Source organism: Lutjanus erythropterus, chromosome 17 (assembly GCF_056507025.1).
Source record: "Lutjanus erythropterus isolate fLutEry1 chromosome 17, fLutEry1.hap2, whole genome shotgun sequence".
NCBI lineage: Eukaryota > Metazoa > Chordata > Actinopteri > Lutjaniformes > Lutjanidae > Lutjanus > Lutjanus erythropterus.
Genome location: NC_139333.1, coordinates 27,806,366 through 27,826,309, shown reverse-complemented (window position 1 = coordinate 27,826,309; position 19,944 = coordinate 27,806,366). Strand labels below are relative to the sequence as shown.

Sequence of the window (19,944 nt, the reverse complement as noted above, 5' to 3'; positions counted from 1 at the left end):
AGGTGTGCTTTGTATTTCAGTACTATTTAGCTAATATTATAGTATTGAGGCACTGATTTTAGACCAAATTTTTGTTGGTCAATCGTGCAGTTGCTTTCTGCTGCCTCACGATAGCAATTTGTCAGCAATACACTTGATCACGCCTCATTTTAAGACCAACACGCCCATGGGCGCCCATGCCAAGTACTAGTGAACCCAACCCGCAAATCACCAACTTTATGAATTATTGCGGCGCTGTCCAAAAGGCTGATCCTGCAGCTGGAGCAGGAAGCTGTCAGTGTCTCCTTCTTCCCCAAAAATTGTTTCAAACATGTTCTCTATCACTGAATGGCAGCAAAATTTTTAACCCCTCATCAAAGACATGATCTCACATTTTCTCCCATCCTTCCCCTCTTTTGCCCTTCATATCTTAACTGTGAATTTTAATGGAGTAGTCCACGTGTGTAGGTCAACACTGTATTTTGTAGCCGTGTATTTGTCTGCAATGTGTTAAAAAAAAAAAAAAAGAGCCACAGTTTTGGAGTTTAGCCTGTTTTGTTGCAGTCTGAGCACCGATCAGCTGACCTTAAAGAGCGCACTGGATGCGCTGCTGCATGGAGAGAGAGGGAGACAGATGGAAAGGGGGAGAAGAAGGTAGAAATTGCACACGGTGTTTCTGGAAGTTACTACTAACGCTGCTTTGTTACTTGAGCCACCCGTCCGAACCCTTGGTATGTTCTTGAAAGCTAACCTGAACCTGCTAAAGTTACAGGCGCCCAGTTTTGCATCATCACTACCTACACCATGTGGGCGTCGGGCGTGAAAATGACAGAAATAGTTGCACCACTTTTCCGCGGGTGGAAAATAGGACCCTAAGTCTTGTTAACCGCGGACCCCAGGTCTCTCTGAATGGCCTCCTCTACCCAGCAGTCATTGCCTGTGTCTGTAGATAGAGGAGGTGCTGGTGGCCTCAGTCTGCATAAAGTGTAATGAGAAAAGAGGATTTAGAGATCCCTGTGCTTTTGAGAGGCAACAAGCCATGAACATCAGCCAAAACAAACCCATATGCAGGTTACACACTGGAAGTTCTTTTGTCAAGAATCTGTGATCAGTTTTTCATCAAGCCAGTGTTTGCATTGGTGCAAATCCAGCTTCTAATTGACTATATGGTACCATAGTTTTCACCTTACCTCTTCAGTCTTTCACTATATCCCTGGTGATGTTTCGCCTCATTTGAAATGCTGGATGTTGAGCACCACTAAATCTTTATCCAATTTCCATCTTATAAAAAAAAAAATATTCCACACCTGCAGTTTCACCTTTGGACTGAACCTCTCAAGTGATTTACCATGAAATCTGTATGATGGCAGAGGCCAAGAAAAGCTTTTTAATTTGTATGCAAATCACATCACAAATCATGGCCGGTTATGGCTCTTGGTTTTTTAGTAGATTTAATTGATGATCATGTCATAATTTTTACACACACACACACATACACACACTCTGCTCAGTTCAGCTCAAATGTATTTAATGGCTGCCGTTAACTTGAGCTGCACTGCTACACACACGTGACAGACCTCACTCTCCACAGAAACACACCAAACACACTCTGCCTGTTTCGTCTCATGTCTTTTACCTTGTTTTATCTTGTTACATCTTAAAGTTACATCGTCTTGTATCTTTTGCTTTGTTTAGGTCTTGTTATGTCTTTTATGTTATTCTTGTCTCATTGCGTTGTTTTCATCTTATTTTTTTAACGTAGTTATTTTGTTCCATCTTTTACGTCATTTTTGCCTTGTTACGTCTTTTACCTCACTTTCATCTTGTTATGTCTTACGTTGTTTTTGTCTTATTTCCTACTTAGTTTTTGTCTTGTTACATCTTTTACGTTGTTTTCATCTTGTTACGTTTTTTTATGTCTTTTACTTTTTTCACCTTGCTAAGTCTTTTACGTCGTTTGTCTGGTTATATCATTTACATAATTTTGGTCTTGTTACGTCTTTTTAAGTATTTTTTTTTGTTGCATCTTCTTTGTCTTGTTGCCTCTTTTATGTCTTTTACATTTTTGCGCCTTGTCGCATCTTTTAAGTTGTTTTTGTCTTGTTACGTCATTTACATAATTTTGGTCTTGTTACATCTCTTAAGTTCTTTTGTTGTTGTGTTTTATGTTGTTTTTGTCTTATGTCTGTTGTACCTGATAAACCCTGATGGATACACTAAGGAATCGTTGTTTCTACGTGTTATTGTTCCGTCCATTTAAGTTGAAATCAGTCTTGAAGTTGGGAAGGCGGTGCACAGTGATGCAAAATAAAAATTAACAATAATTCGCTATAATTCAGATGATTTGAAACAAAACTAACAAATCTGTTTTTCAAATGTAAGGAGCAGAAGGGAGGAAAAGTTAAAAAAAACTCCAGTTTTAGCAACTACAGTTACCTGAAAAGTACAGTAACAAAGTATTTGTACTTAGTTACCTCCCACTTCTAGACGTCTTTGACATAAAGTTCTAAGTGTTACTCCACATTCTATTGATAGTTCATTTTTTAAAAACTTTTAAATTTAGATCCGGTTGCTCCTTGAGGATTTTTGCTCATCACTCCTCACTATCTCTTTCTTTATCTCTGTGTAAATATAATCTGAAGGGACTGATGAGGTCAGAGCCCAGATGCCAAATTCTAGTTCTGTGTTCTGCTGCTGTAATAAACATTTTAAATGTGAGCTGTGTGACTGAAATGATGAAATGATTGAATTCCAACAAAGAGACTTTATCATGTTGCTCCACAGAGGAGTCATTATTCTCCACATCACAGACGTCCCAGTCTGAGAAGAGAAAGTATCTCATCCCTTTATTTTCTACTGACAGATCTCTCTGTTGACTCACTTAGGAGGTCATCCAAAACCTCGGATCCATAAATCTTCAGTGATGGCTGCGTCTCTCAGAAGCTCAGAGATGTCAAGACGTTGAGCCCCCGTTAAAGCCAGATTAAAGCAGAAAACCAACCCCTCTGCCATTGTGTTTATTAACCAAACAAACCGCACGGCTTAAGTGGGCCTCGCTCTGCTCTCAGAAACGCGTCCAAATTAACGAGCTCGGATTATTAATGATTCAACAACACGGCAGATAATGGTCCCGCCCACGCTGTGAAACGCTCCCTGTAAATATTTTGTTTTCCAAATCAAAGATTGAACTGCTTCCGGCTTCTTATCGACACTTTCTGTGGGAATTTCTCCCAAATGTTCCCTCTGCACTCTTAGAAATAATGGTTCCAGCTAGAACTCAAAAGGGTTTTACCCAGAAACAAACATAAAGGGTTATCTCTACAGAACAGAGAGGTTCTACAGAGAACCCTCCTGTGGTGTTATGGTCCCAGAACCCTTTCTGGGGGTTCTATCCACAACCTTTCCACCTTTCAAGGGTCCCAACAAGAACCCACCCATTCCAAAGTTTGTATCAAGAATACACCTTTTTATATTCCAAGGGCTTTATCAAGAACCCACCCAGTGAGTTCTACAGATAACCTTTCCTTATTTCAAGGTTGTTGTATTTTTTAATCAAGAATACACCCTGGGGGGTTCTACAAAGAACCTTTTTATGTTCAAAGGGTTTTATATAGAACCCAACAAGGGGGCTCTGCAGAGAACCTTTTTAAATTTCAAGGGTTTAATAATGAACACACACACAGGGGGTTCTATTGAGAACCTTTTAATATTTTAAGGTTTTTATCTAGAACCCAATGAAGGCGTTCTACTGAGAGCTTTTTTCAATTCCAGGGGTTTTATGTAGAGCACACAAAGGCGGTTCTACCAAGAACAAAAAACCCTTGACAGACCCTTCTTCAAGGATTTCCTTGAGTAGGTTTGTCTTCTTAAAAGAGTTGTTTGGATGCAAATGTTTCCTCATGGAACCCATAGTCTTACAAAGAAGAAGTTCTTACAAAGAACCCTTTTTAAAACTGCGTTCTTCAGAAGCAAATAGTCTCTCGAGAACCTCGGCCCTTCAGGAAGAGCCCTTATGGAACCTTTATTTTTAAGAGTGTACTCCAGTGTGATCCCAGCTAAAGGAATGTGATTCTGTTTAATTAGGGTCCACGAGCGGGCTCCTGGGAACCCCCCCTCCATTTTTAATTAGCGGTCCCCGCGGCTCCCCGGGTCGTCTCTCTGGCTGGTTGGGGGACAGTGCTACAAGTCAGAGTGCCATGCTGCCAGAGGTTAGCAGGGCCAGCTGGTTCTCAGACAGCCTGTGTTCGTGTGTGTGTGTGCGTGTGTGCGTGTGTCTGTGTGTCTGTGTGTGTGTGTGTGTGTGTGTGTGTGTGTGTGTGTGTGTGTGTGTGTGTGTGTGTGTGTACCAGTATTCTCCTCACCCAGGCTCCGTTCACTGGATGGCATGCTACAGGCCTGTTCAAAACATATTTTCAAAATATTTGTAAACCTAAATGGCTTCAAATATTTGCGCAAGCAGACATGAAAGGTCGACTACCAAATCAGTCAAGGAGCCCAAAAGCCTCCCGAGCCCCTGAAAGATTAGTTAAATGAGCAACTCCACATGAATTTCCAAATATTTTTCAAATCTATTTTTCTAATGGGGTCCAGCTCTTGTGTGTTTATGCCACCGCCCAAGTAAACAGCAGAAAGTATTTGGCCATGTCGCAGATTAGAAGTCATTCCTTCGGATATAAATACTAACTTTGATCTAATTGAGGAGAAAGGCTTTGGTTTAGTGCGGTCTGTAATCCAAGAGTTATACGAACATGAGTGGCTTCATTTACAAGAACAGATAGAACCGCAGACACATATGGTAAGGAAGTGCCCATTGTGCAAGAAAAACCCACTGGGCTTTCACTTAATGTCTCATGTCTCTGACCCAATGGACTCAGCTAGTTACTTATAATGATGTTGAAGTGGGAAAATAAAAACAAATTGACCATTTCACAACATGAAGCGCAGTCAGAACAAGGTTCCACCGACACTGCTTAAAGGGTAGAACGCAGGCTTGTGACCAAAACGGCACCGGTTAGATCCGTCTTTCCCAGAGACCGGATCGTGACCCACAGGAGATTTTATTTGGGTCACCAAATAAATAAAAGACTGATTCATTTAAGATTTAAATCAGCAGTACAGTGATAAAGCATTTAACTAAAACGTATTTCAATAGATTTTTAATTTTGAGCTCTATACCAACTAACAATGTTATGTTGAGAATATTTACTTTTCTCCTTTAGATAAACTTGAATCTTTGAGTTTTAGGAACACCTAAATATTGCATTGTGAATGATGGTTAATATTTTAGTATTTTCATTTAAAACCATTTAATTTTCAAGCACCCAAAAAACTTTGCTTCATGGCACTAACTCATGTTGTTATCTCCTGACTCTCCAGCTCTCCGATGTTCATCACTTTGGATAAAAGCGACTGGTAAATGAAATTGTAAATTGTATTATAGAGCCATAGGAAGGATGAGGAGACTGTCGGAGCAGAAACAACTTATTCCCAATAAGTCTTATCAGCTCCCTTTAAGCACAAAACTTTCTTACAAAGTTGAATTTCTTGCCCAAGGACTGCAGTTGAAAAATTGCCAGCAGGTTGACACTGAAACACTCACAGAAATGTTGATTGATTTAACGTCTGTTGTCCTCGTTCATAAGTAAATTAAATCAGTAGCTACTTTAAAGTGTGTTTTCTTGCCACAGTGGGTCAGTACATGTGTCTTTCGGCTGTGGAACAAGCTGACACACACGATGTCTGAGAGATCATAAACCAAAAAATCTGTTAGCTTCTTCACATCAAACAGATACGGAGTCCAGTTTCTGGTCACTTGATGAATAAACATCCGATATTCGCTCTCCTTTTAGCTCGGTTTTGGTCTCCACCACCTCCTGAGAGAAATATCTGTCTTCTTAGCTGCTAAATGCTCTACGATCTGCGATATATTAATAAATATCAATACTGAATCCTGAGTCCTGCTTCTTCTCACTTACTCACAGTGCTGTCTTCGTCTCATACCCTCAATATTGAGTAAATTTTTGCATTACTGCATTAAAATTAGAAATTCCAGTATCATGACAACACTACGCTGGTAAGATTGGTGTCCTGCATCATCCTGTTGAGATTTATTTCATCATAATAACCTGCTCACTGTACATTATCCTGCTTCTTACATGGTTATACACCAAAAAAGCAGTAATTTGACCAAAAATATTAATTTTAAAATGATTTTAGTGATCTAATAATGATTTTATTGTTCCTCCAGAGTCTATAATCAGAACTGTGTCCATAGCAACGGTCTGTTATTATAAACCAGCATAACTAATGGTCAAACTTTTGCAAGATTTCCTTTAAATTTTGTGTGATTTGCTCGTCATCCTTTAAGACACATGACTTTGTGCGTTTGAGGCAGATTAAGCTCAGCGTAGCGTGAGTGACACCCGTAGCAGTAGGTCGGTGGGAACAGATGATCAGAGGTCAGGGGGTGTCGGTGTTCAAACATATTGACGATGAAGCTATTTGACCTGACAAATCCACCCATCAATCACCTCCTCGTCTGCCAACAAGCTCTATGTCAAAGGCGTTTAATGACACGGCGACACTTAATGAACCCTTTCAAAATAAAGTTCACATACGCTCACAATAGAAGTTTGATTGATTGCGATATAATGAGGTACAAGTAGCTGTTTCATTTTCACATCAAACATATTATATTTCAGTTATTCCTGAAAATGTTCACTTTTATCCTCCGGTATTGTTCAGGGTCCAACACATTTTTAATTTCAAAATTCCATTTTATTCCAGATTTAAATTTCCAGACTTTTTGGAAAACTTGCATTTACCCGAACATCTCTGCCCAAAGAGAAATCAGTGCTACCTACACCCCATTTATTTCCCAGTAACATAATTAATAAATAATATTATTGTCCCCCCCATATCTCTTAATTTTTCTATGAATAAAAAAAAGTTGAAAAAAGTTAAATAATCAAAGTGTCATGAGGTTGTGCAGCCTCTTATTTACTGTATCCATGGAAATGCCAATGAATGCAGGCACAAAGGTATGGCTTCTCTAAAAAGTTTGGCAGTAAAAGCCCAAGTTTGGTGGCCTCTGCCGGCCTCAACAATACAGCTAAATGTAGCGTTTTACCTCAAAATGTATTTTATTTCCTACTTTCATGTGCAGTATAGCAATGATAGCAAGATGAAGTCTATGATTCAGCTTTTGTCCCTTTGAACAAAAACAACAATAAGTCATAATATTGAATCTCAATACTTGTAATATTGTAATACATAGCAATTTGACAGCCAAGTAGTAGACAGTGTCAGGTAATAAGTGTATGATCCCAGCCTTACTGCTTGTACAATTGATTTATTTTTAAAAATTCTGCATTTTATATATTAGAAAACAGAATAACGACTATAGTCGACTATGGTGAATAGGTAGTAATTACCAAATAATATATCTCAATTTTCTTAGAAATTACCCACAAATTACCTGCAAATAACTAATAAATAATAAATTTCATGGTTAGGTATGTGGTAATTAGCAAGTACCATTTTCATAGTTGGTGGTTTGTTACAAAGCAACATATTTAAAATTTCTCTCAATTAAAAATGTCTTTTTCATGCAGGTAGTCGAAAATGATAACATATTTACCATGAAATTTAGGGTGTATTTGCAGTTTTCTTCAACAAAACTTCAAATATATGAAATGGTAATGACCACCTACTTGCGTGAAAAGGACACTTGTGAAAGTTGGGGGTAATTTCTAAGAAATTTCACATATATTACCAGGTAATTTCCACCTATTTACAATGAAAATATGGAACTTGGAAATTACCACAATTACCACACGCGTTACCAATATTTTCACTTACTCCTTCATACTTTTCAGTACTGTGTACCCTGAGCGTTTAATCTGTTTGCTGGTGAATAGAACTGGAACTGAAATAAGCCCTTGATAATTCAGCAAACAAAAACGTGATCTTCCCACAGGCAGACGGGAAAAACAAAGGAAGCAAAAGAGGAATGAGTCGAAGGATAAAGGTGAAAAGCTGACTACATCCTATGTTTCTGTAGAATTTCCTCCCCAGACACCATTCTCATACACACAGACACACACAGAGGACAACCTGTTCCAAAAGAACCATTGACCTTCTGCGTGAAAGCCTCCAATAACAAAACGAGACATCAATAAGCTGAAAAACGATACCCTGCAAGCGGAAATCACCTCGGCGCATGGAATAGCCCCAGAATGGCTATTTAGAGCACAATTGCCATAATACTGTAAAGGAGGGGATGTGCTTCTGTATTGTGTCGGCCAACAATAGCTGACTGTAAACTCGCAGCCACACCACCCTATGGATTTAGCAGCTCCTCATAGGCCAGCCTATTGTCCTGGTCCCGAAAAGCAGTGCTTTGTGGCTGAGGGCCAATGTGTGTCAGGTAACAGGTGGTGAAGATCAGTGGAGATAACAGAGATGTGAGAAACAGAAACACAGAATGAAAGAGAGAGTGAGGAAACCTGTTTCTTCTTTTTTTGTTTTCTTTTTTTAAAAAAAACTTTATTTTGATTGCTCGTCAACTTGGGCGGAGCAGGATTTAATCTGTTCTACCGGCTGACAAAAGGGCCGTCACAGTGGTATGATGCCTCCATACACCGAGCTGCAGCGAAGCGTTCAGGAGTTCTGGAAACAATCCCACAAGAACCAGAAACAACACTTTAATATGGGCCCTCTGATGGCCTCAGCTTCAGCTCCTTCTACAAAACACTCTTAGAAATGATGGGTTCTCCCTGAAGGGCTGAGGTTCTACCAAGAATCATTTGCTTCTGTAGAACCCTTTTTTGAAGAAAGGGTTTGTCTTTAAGGGTTGTTGAAAGCTTTGGAGGACTTTTTAGTCAAGGGTTCTTTGTGCTGTAATATAAAAGGTAGATGAAACCCTTGAAATATAAAAAGTTTCTCAGTTAAACCGCCTTGGCTGGTTCTAGATTAAACCCTTGGAATATAAATGGGTCCCTGGTAGAACCCTGTGGCTGGGCTCTAGATTAAACTCTTTGGATATAAAAGTGCTCTCGGGTGAACCTTCTAGGTGGGTTTCAGATGAAACCCTTGGAATATAAAAAGTTTCTCAGTTAAACCGCCTTGGCTGGTTTTAGATTAAACCCTTGCGATATTCAAAGGTTATTGCTAGAATCCATTGGTTGGGTTCTAGATTAAACCCTTAGAATATAAAAAGGTTCTTGGTAGAACTCTGTGGATGGGTTCTGGTTGCCACCCTTTGTATACAAAAGGGCTCTTGGTAGAACCTTCTGGGTGGGTTCTTGATAAAACCCCTGGGAATATAAAAAGGTTCTCAGTGGAACCTCCTCGGTGGGCTCTAGATTAAACCCTTGAGGTATATAAAGGTTCTTGGCAGAACCCAGTGGGAGGGTTCTAAATAAACCCCTTGGAATATAAATGGATTCTTGGTAGAACCCTTTGGCTGAGTTCTAGGTTAAACGCTTGGAATATAAAAGGGCTCTCAGTAAAACCTTCTGGTTGGGTTCTGGATAAAAACCCTGGAAATATTAAATCATGCTTAATAGAACTCCCTAGGTGGGTTCTAGATTAAACTCTTGAAATATGAAAAGGCTTGGAATATAAACTGATTCTTGGTAGAGCCCCATGGGTGGGTTCTAGATAAAACCCATGGAATATAAAATGGCTATCAGTAGAACCCTGTAGGTTGGTTCTAGATGAAACCATTGGAATATAAAAGAGCTTGGTAGTACCTCTCTCGGGACCCTTAGAAGGTGGAAAGGTTCTGGATAGACCCCCCCAGACAGGGTTCTGGGTGCAACCATTACACCATAGAAGGGTTCTCTGTAGAACCTTGCATAGGGGGTTCTGGGTGGTACCTTTCACAGTTGGTATAGGGTTGGTATAGGGTTATAGGGTGGTATGGGTTAGGTATAACCCATTATGTTGGGTTCAAGGTAAAACTCTCTCGAAGGGTTCCAGGTAGAATCTTTATAAAAGGTTCTACCAGGAACCGAAAAGGATTCTCCTGTGGGGACAAGCCAGAGAACCTTTTGTGGTTCTAGTTAGCACCTTTATTTCTAAGTGTGTACCCTCACTACATATAAAGACTTTAGCTCTGAGTGTTAAATTCTCACCACTCTTTTAAAATAAAGCTTCATTAATCTTGTTTTTATATTAATAATGGCTCCATTAACTGTGTGTGATGTGAAAGGTGTCACATCTGAAGTCATGCTCGGCTCCATCATGTTTTATAGCCACTTAAACCTCAGCTGTCATCGACCTTGTTTCCAGACACAGCTGGCTCTGATGAACACGCTGTATTTGACCAGGCCAGAACCAAACGTTAAGCAGAGTGGGAAATTTTAGCCTCTGAAAAGCCAGATATTATTAAAAATGAATAAATACAAACCTGATGTGCCAGATGATTTTTTGCACAGAGCCATCTGAAAAGTTGTCTTTGGAAGCTCTTTGGGAAAGTACAGGAACTTTTTTACAAAAAACACTTGGCAGGTGATTGGATGAACCGTCTGTCTGTCACCGTCTGTCACCGGCTAACTTCAACCAATCAGACTGATGTGAAAACTCTTGCCAAAGCCCGTCAGGAGAAAAGTGAAAATGTCTTTTCCATGAAGAAAAACGTTCAGTGCCGTCTTTTCTTTAAATTACAAAATACTCTCCAGTTCTGATATAACTGATACTACAGCGGCGTCTATGCTGAGAGTTTGCACATATGGTCTGAAAAGACTTTATTAGCGTTGTCAATCAGCAAGCTAGTGAGCCTTTACGCAGAACATTGAGCCTAACTCCCCGTCTTGACTGCAAGTGACTAAGCTGCATTTTTTACTCGCATATCTCATGCCACAGAAGAACTCTCATTTTAATCCATGCAGCTGTTTGCACCTGCTCTGTACGTCTCAGCTGCATCTGACAGGTGGTAACGCAACCTGAATTTTGACTTCTAGTCTATCGGTTTGACAGTATGTGCATAAACGTGAGGTTGGTGCCCAACTGTAAATATAATTTTATCCACATCCAGGTAGTTTGTAATCACAAAGACTCTTCCCTCACTTTCCCCAGCAGCTGTGATCAAGATACGGAAACTTTCTGAACTTCTTCTGCAGTGTTTATTCATGGCAAACTGTACATTTACTGCCACTAGACAACTTCACTGCTAAACTTTAACTTTTGATCGGCAACATCTGTCTGCTCTGAGCACTCTCTCTTTTCCATACTCTCTACACTCACTTCACACAGATACATGCCACGCTGATGCCACAGTCATATATTGTACATCAGGTTGATGGAAAAATAGATCAGGAATATTCACACATTTCGAAGGAAAAGCTGCAGACTGCACAAAAAGTTTGGCTGCTCATTTGGTGCTTTGAAATGTGTAGACAAGACAGCAGGGGTGGAGAAACAAATGATTCTCCTAAGTAATTAAGTAAGTAAGCAATTTCTTGATTACTGAATCAATTAGCTCAATGCTAACACACAATTGGAATTCCCATTGACGCGTTGACAGACATTATCATAATAAACTGATCTGTTTTACTCAACATACTTAACATAAAACAACGTACTCTGGCTTTCAGGCCTGTATTTCCTCTGCTCTGTGGAAAAAAACTAACAGCTGCTGATTTCATGCTGCTAACTCAGTCTGCTACTCTGCAGCTTCAACATCAACCTCAAAGGGTCTAAACTCAGACTTCACAGATTCAAAGTTCAATTTCATATGTGAAGGATGTTAACTTAAAGACCAGTTTGTGCTGTGTGCAGTTTGTCAGGGCCTCTAACAGCAAATTTTATTTATTGTTTTCTTATAGCACCAGCGTGATGAGCATGAAATGCAAAAGTTTACTTCAAAAAGTATTTAATTTACTACTTTTATATGCAGTATAGCAATGACAATGCTGAAAAAAACTCTGAAAGTGTGAAGTTCATTGTTTTTGGAAATATCACTGAGATTGTACAGTCTCTAGAAGTGTATGATTCAACTTTTGCACATGACATAATGTTAAAAAGCAAACAAAAATCACAATAAATGCATTACATATCCAACCGGCACACAAGTATCATGATAGTATTGAATCTGGAGACAGTGTGTATCGTCTCAGACCTACAAGACGGATCTTAACAGATGCTTCACTGTGGTTTGCCAGCTGACAACACTTCACCATGCTGACCTAAAATAATATATTTCAACAAAAATAACTTGAGAATGAACTGAAACTTCTGTACACAAGCAGGAAGGAGCCAACATCTGCCTCCAAAGATCTTTCACCAAACCACCTGGCCCCAAAACAGATCCCTCACCCGGGGACAGAGCAGAGCCTGGTCTGGTCCGGTGTGGTCTGGTCTGGCTCGGAAATGGACGGGCCTGGAAAGAAGAAGGTGCAGGTAACGTGGATAACGGTCCTGTCTGCATCTGGACAATGATGTGCAGAGCATTCGTCGATCTGCCCATTCAGATCACACCCTATCATTCAGCCCTGAGTGGTTGATCAGCATCCAGGAGGGTACGTCCAGCGGGATGCCCTGGAGGAAATGAGGTCATCGGGAACAGAGCGAGCGGAGTAAATGAAGCGAACCATGCCGATCCAACTCCTTCGCCTCTGCGTTTGACCTGTTATTCCTTTCAACTGGAGCTCAATTTTTATGGTTAGAGAGATGACTTCATTGATATACCTCCTGGTTGTCTTTGAACGCCCACGCCGCCACGGACGCACCCCGCCAGAGGTCTCATGCTCGAACAAAGCTCCTACACACATGTCCGCTTTTAAGACGCTCTAAGGTCTGCCGAGCACGCTCCCATCATCCTCAGCCCAGTCCGGCTTCCAGACAACAAGAGGGATGGCTGGGAGAGAAGAAGGACAAGTGAGGTTTATGTGGTCTTTGTCTTTTTATTACTCAGTATACAGCGGGGAGCATCAGGGAAGATGATTGAAGAAGAGAAAAATAGGAAAAAAGAGGCCGTGAACCACATTTTAAATCACACAAAAACAGTTTGCACCTTAGCCTGTTCATCCTCCAGCACACCCTGAAGTGAGGGAATTTGGAGGAAGGGTAAAAAGAGTGTGTGTCCTCGTGCCAAGCATTACGTCTTTCGTTAGTCACCAACCCCTGAGCCTTCAGTCTTGGCTACATTTGGTCACATGGCCTGAAGGAGGACAGCCACTTAAACACATGATTTTTGTTTTCAACACAACCACAGAAACTGCAGGAGGAAAAAAAAAAACTTTCACGAAGATGTCAGATTTCAGATCAAAAAACTGCAGGAAAAAACACACATACACAAAGATTTCCTGTTTCATTATTTATTTGTGTTTGTTTTCCAAGTCAGCATCAACAGTATTCTTTCACTATCATCGGACTTTGATGTTTCTGCCAGTTTTTTTGCTTTTTTTCAATATGCATTATGATCTGGAGATGAGTAACACTGAATTACAATGACAATGAGAACATTTTGGAGACAGACATGTTTTTCTTTAATTAGAACTGGCAGTGAAGGCTGGTGGTTTGTGCTGTCTTGCTGAAAGGAAAATGTTATACTTAAAGACAAGGATCACTTAAGTTTCGGTCTTTCTGGGCCTGCTGGAAAAGCTTTGATCACTGCTGATCCAGAGCACCTTTTTTCCACTTTATCCCGTTATATTGCACTTATTTGAGGCAACATTTAACTATTATGGGACAGAAAATCACAGCAATAAAGCCTTTATATGCATTTATTGTAGTTCTTTTTGCTAGCATGTTAGCAGTCAGTGACCTGCTGCTACTCACAGGCGTCTTTTTCTTTTCCCGGACAAACTGGAGTCCAATTATTACTCAACTTTTAGCTTTGGTCTGGTTCACAAATGCTTCAGAAAATTACCTGACTCCTTTATGCAGTAATGGCCTCTAACAGTGGAGTTACAGATTGCAAACAACTCATTTCACTCTCCCCTTTCAAGCGTGTAGGAGGTGGCTGCAAAACTTGCGAAACATGTGAAAGTCTGTATTTAGAGCCAGTGTTTTGTTTGTCTTTTCAGGAGCACTGTAGAAACAAAGTGATGGAACATGGCGGCCTGGAAGAGGACCTGTGCCCTTTATAAGGTAACAGAAACAAAAGAGTTTCTTATTTTATACACTAAAGAAAACATACTTATGGATGTCATATTCAATTTCTGCTAAATTCTGTCCATTAATCCCCATGAATTGTTCATCCATTGTTCATTTTCAGTGGAATTGGCATGATGCACTGCAGTTATCAGTTTTGCAATTACCTGATTGGCGTCGGTGTTGAACAAGCACTGGCAAAGCACTGGAGGAGGGGTTTGTCAGCAGCCCTCTTAGCTGCTATGTTTTTGGCACAAAACTCTTTTATTGGCCTTGATCTCGAACTTTCAGACAAACTGCAATAAATTCCCTGTTTCAAGGATAATTGAAATGCTCACCTGCTATTCGGCTCATAAAATGTGTCTTTCTTGCCAAATCAGTACTTTTATCATCAGCTTTACGAAAAACAAAGTGTTTAATTTTCTTTTACCACTTGTCCGATTAGGCAAGAGATTTGCTAGATTTACTAGCCTAAGGTGGGATTTTACGTGGCTGACAAATTTGGGTCCAGTAAGCACTCGGCTTTTACTTCTGGTGTGGTCCAAAAACTCTGCAGAATTATTGTTGGGTCTGTTGTCTTAGCATAGTCAAATGCATCATTTATTTACTTTGTCTCTTTGCCTGTAGTTTTTAATTGTTTAGTTGTTAAGAGCCATATGATGCTTGACAAAAGCAACGATAAAAAGAAAATGGCTAAAAATTGTAAAAGTTCATTCACTCAAAAATGTGTTTTTGCAATGTTAACGTCTCCCAAAATGTCTAGCCTTGACTACACTGACTTGTATCAGAGCAAAGTTTGTCACTAGAAAGGTGGGTTTTTTTTTACATTCCTCCACTGTCTGAGCATTTCCCTAAAATCTGAGATTAAAATGTGCTGGTGTGTAACACATTCAAAAGTCGGTTTTTAATATGCAAAGGCGGTCAAAGAGAGCTGAATCCTCCAGTGCAGGTCAGACTTGTCAGTACAGATAGTGAGAGTTAGCATCAGCTGTGTTAGCCACTGCCAGACACGAGCTAATGAGCAAAAGAACAACATAAACAAATAATAAGACTCTAACTACACTGAACATCTGATAGTTGCTGATTTTGGTGCACATCTGACTCCTCATCCGAGTCTGGCTGAGGCTCAAAAACATGTAAATTTCTCCTGTATTTCCTCTAATGCTAACGCTAGACACTTTGACGCTCACTGCTGGATCACCGGTCAACGTAGCTCAAGCAGCAGCGAGGCCAGATCCAGAATTTCTCAGTGAGGGAAAAAGAGCAGTTGTGATTCCAACCCCCCTTTTTTCAAAGTTTTTGGACGACTTTTTGTGAGGGAAAACCATGTCAAATAAAATCTTAATAATAGCAGAACATTTTTACATTCTAAAAATAACAATGTCTGGAAAGGAACAGAAAAATATCACTTTGAAAGAATACACACAAAATGATTGATGCAGATAAAATGCAGATATGCTGTACGCTCACAGAGAGTGTGGTTAAGTGCAGCAGGCTGTTCATCACATATGTTTTGCAGAGTCCCTCATTGGCTTTGTAGAAGTAACAAAGCAAAATTGCTCTTGACATAGATAAGGCCCACTTTGGAGTGCGTTCAAAACATGCTATATCTAACAAACATGTTTGCAGTGTGTGAGCGAGTTTGTGGTATGGGAACAATTGCTCCAAGGAAAAAAAACTCAGCAATATGCTTAATGTCATACGAGGCAAGCTACATTGAGATAACAAAATGCCCTAAATGAGTCTAACCCCAGCATGTAAGGTTTTAGTTTTTTCAGAGCAAACGACAAACCGAAGTAATATGATAATAATAGAGCACATGTGCAGTTAGAGCACCGTAGCTTCAAGCACTGTTTAGACACAGTGTGAGCGCTTCAAGTAAAACATATATAGAGTTTCTTTAAAGGGTTCTGTGTCTGTAGGAAGTGCGTGAAAGAGTATACTTTAGCTCCTTTATATGCACAGGCACAAAGGAAAGCCATCACTTCGACAAAATATGTCATGAAACGGAAGGCCCCACCCATGCTTTACCTGAGTCCCATTGAAAGAAAGTGTGCAGAGCAGGATATCATTACTATTAAAGAGGAAACAAGGCTTAACCAGTGCCAACAACCTGCTATTAAACATGTGAATGCCTCATTGTGTTGGTGGTCTAAGGCTGAATCTTAAAATAACAGGGTTTTACATGGTTCTCGCTCCCCTAGGCAGTGAGTTGTAGCCACACTCGCCTTTCAAAGATTTTCACTTTCCTTGTAATTGACGCCCTCATTCACATGCTGCCTCACAGAAACCCCTAAAAAAAGATATTAAAAAAAGAGGGTTGGCACCGTCTTACTCCTCGATTAGTATTCTGAGGCAGACAAAGAGGGCCGCAGCAGAATTAATAGCCTTTGACACTTTCAACTTCCTTTCCAGAATCCAGTTTGATTGGTGGGGAGGTCTTGTGTGGGTGATGATAAGAATGCCGGAAGGCAGGCTGACATTGCAAGTCCCCAGACAACTGATTTCATTAGTAATGTCTGGCGAGATAGGTCTTAACCTGAGTCCTCTTCCCTTAAAGTCCTCGTCTTCTTCTCTCTGGGGCTGAGGAGAGCGCATTCCAGCGCATTTATCACCTGAAAGTAAAAGCCAAGAAAAGAAATTGGGGAAAAGAGGTTTTTGTAACGAGGGCCAAGCTTGATGAATCAAGCACTTTTTCTGCTCGCTTTGCATCAGGTTGGTTATTCCTCCAGGCTGTCTGAACCCTGAACATGATCTTGTCCCTGTGGATGTTGTATGTGGCTTACAGTATTTCATCACAGTCTGCACTGCGAAATGATCGAGGCTGATCAGTCGTGATGTATGAGAAAGATACGCAGGCAAGATGAGTTGTTTTACTCCCATCTACTGATAAATAACAGCTGCAGGGAAAAACAAATACCGGACATCTGTTAAGGAGTTGTTTCAAGCATTTCTGCTTGTGGGAAATAGTTTGACTGCAGATGCAGAACAACCTACACGCAGTGAGTATTTTGTTGGCTGATTTCATGTTTTTACACACAGTATATTTAAGTTTGACTTATTTTAGGGCAACAAAAGCAGCTGCACAGCTGTTTTCAATGAACAACCCCACTTTTGAATGCCAGGAGTATTTTTGAACATTATTTATCAAATAGTTATGTCACTAATCTAACAAATATAATATTTTATTATTATAGAGAAGTTTTACTCATAAATATGGGGGTGGCTGTGGCTCAGGATGGGTTGCCGGGTCTGCAGTTTTGCAGCAGAATTGGACTCTTTTTGTCCTCTTGTTATTTAGACCTTATGCGCATTTCCTGCTCTATATTTTCATTTGGGGGTTCCAGTGGAGTAGCTTTGCATGATTCACAGTTCAAAAACATCCTTATTTATCTTGTATTGACCCTTTATGCAGCAGCTCTGTTCAGCGTCTGTCTGAAACAAGCCGTTTTAGCTTTTATCTCCCCTCCCTAAAAGCCCACTTTCTTCTGATTGGCCAACTTTTCTGATGTCTGCTGTATAGCATGACTCATCCTCATGAGCTTGTGAGTGTAGGCTGCCAATCCTCTCTGATTACTGTACAAAAATCAGTGTTATTTAATGATTTTGGTGAAACTAGAATATATTTTGTGGTGAAAACATTCTCTGGTCTTCCCTGTTGTCCTCCGGCTGCTCTGCCTCAACTTGATGCTACAGTGGCTACTTTAGCCACTAGTTGGCTACAGGTAGTTAGCTCTGAGATCAGTCTGGCTATGCAACTACAGCAACCTGAGTCCTTCTGAGCACCGTCTGAGCATTGAATAGTGATATGAGACACCAAGTGCATTTTACTGTTTACCAGACCACAAATGAGATTTTCATAGTGGATTAATTGGTTGCTTAAAAATGTCAAACAGTTTCCCAAAGTCCAAGATTGCCTTGCCACAACCCAAAGATATTCAGTTTACTTGCATAGAGGAAAGGTGGGAAAATATTCACATTTAATAAGCCAAAATCAGAATGTTTTGACTTTTTCTCTTAAAACAGATTAATCGATTACCAAAATAATTGGTGATATTTTTAAATAATTAATTAATAATCAATATAATCTTTAAAATAAAAATACATATTTAAAATTAAATAATTTATTTATACATCTATACACACACACACACAACGTGCCCACTACTCTTTGCACCACTTTTATTGGCTTTTCTTTGGTCAGGTTTTATCACATAGTCCTTGCAATCCTGGGTAGAGCAGCTCATCTCCTTACAGGGTTTAGCAGTTGGCAGTTTGATCCCCACCTCCTCCTGTCCACGTGTTGAAACGTCCTTGAGCAAGACAATGAACACCGGGTTGCTGCCAACCCCCTGGGGATGCACAAACCAGTGCATTCCTAATTGCCAGTCCCAAACCGGATACCTGGGCAGGGTTTCTTTAGGAAGGGCATCCGGCATAAAAACCTATGCCAAATCAAATATGTGGAAAATAAAAATCAGATTCCTATGCCAGGTTGGGCCTGACCTGCTTTGCCAGAGATGATCAGCTGAAAGGACAAGAATTTTAAGGTCACTTAAGGCCAGAGGTTGTGTTAGACTTTCTCGGTATGGTACCCCAGACTCCCACTGTATCCCATACAGGTTCCCACAAGGGACCCAGTCAGTCCACAAGAGACATTCAGACCCTTAACCCCACAGCAGTCCTGCAAGGACAAAGAGCTGGTCCACTGTTCCAAGGACAGGATGGAAACCGCATTGTACCTCCTGAATCCAAGATTTGATCGGTCAGTTTCCTTTCCAGCACCCTGGAGTAACTCTACTGGGGAGGCTGAGCAGCACAATACCCCAATAATTGGGGCACACCTGTTTCCAAAAAAGCGAACCACCACCCCAGTCTGATACTCCAGAGGTCCCATTTCCAATCTGCATGCAACACTGAAGAGGCTTGTCAACCAAGATAGCCCAACAATGTTCAGAGCCAAATCTCATCCATACCTGGTGCCTTGCTGCTGATGAGATCTCTGCAAGGGATGTGGACACAGCTTCCCCCGAGTCCTCAGACTCTGCTTCCTCCATAGAAGACGTGTTGGTCAGGTTCAGGAGTTCCTCAAAGTGTCCAGGTCAGCAGTTCCCCTCCCCGGCTGAACGCAGCCTGGGCCAATTCCTGTGTTCCCTTCCTGAGTCATCGGATGGTTTGCCAAGACCTCCTTAAGGCCTGAAAGGTCTCCTTCTTCAGCTTCCTTGACTGCTGGTGTCCACCGGCAGGCTCGTAGGTGGTCGTCACACAAGGTGCAGTTCATCCTCTGACCATAGCTCTTAATAGCTGCCTAAATGGAGACTTTGAACATGAAAAAATAGATTTTAAAAGGTTTTATTTCAGCTTTGAAATCATCAGATTTTGTAAATAAAATATGTAATTTGTAGAAAGCCTTTTGATGTCCGATTAATTTTTTTCTGAGGTGGTTGGCGCATCGAGGAGCTCAGTATTTCCATTTATGGCCCTGAACATAATGGTTGTTGATGGAAACATGCACTGATTCACATTTTATTTTGCCAAAATTTAAAAAAATTGGTTTCAAACTTGTCCAACGTTTTGATGAAAGCACAACTTTGGTCTGCTTAGGTGGCCTTCCTGCTTACAGACATTTCTCCCTCCCACCCTGCTTCACTGTTTGTAAACCTTACACCATGTCGGTCAACCTGCTATTCTTCTCATCTTTGCACCGCTGTCACTGCACACAAACACTCTTTACCCTCCTCTCCTCTCCTCTCCTCCTCGCTGCCAGTCAGCCATTTATAAACACTCCTCCTGCTCAGCCGACGGACGCAGCCCCAGACAAATCACGCCACATATAAACAGGAAAGTCAGTGAATGGACCTGACC

The 19,944-nt window shown here is 40.6% G+C and overlaps 1 long non-coding RNA gene across 1 annotated transcript in view; it reads left to right on the top strand.

Annotated features, from left to right (window-relative positions):
* LOC146312381 (uncharacterized) overlaps positions 1-19,944 on the top strand; it is a 49,939-nt gene that overhangs the window by 17,255 nt on the left and 12,740 nt on the right. Inside the window, exon 3 of the long non-coding RNA XR_014772159.1 lies at positions 14,013-14,076. This is a non-coding gene — a long non-coding RNA (uncharacterized LOC146312381). The remainder of the gene's footprint in view (positions 1-14,012; positions 14,077-19,944) is intronic.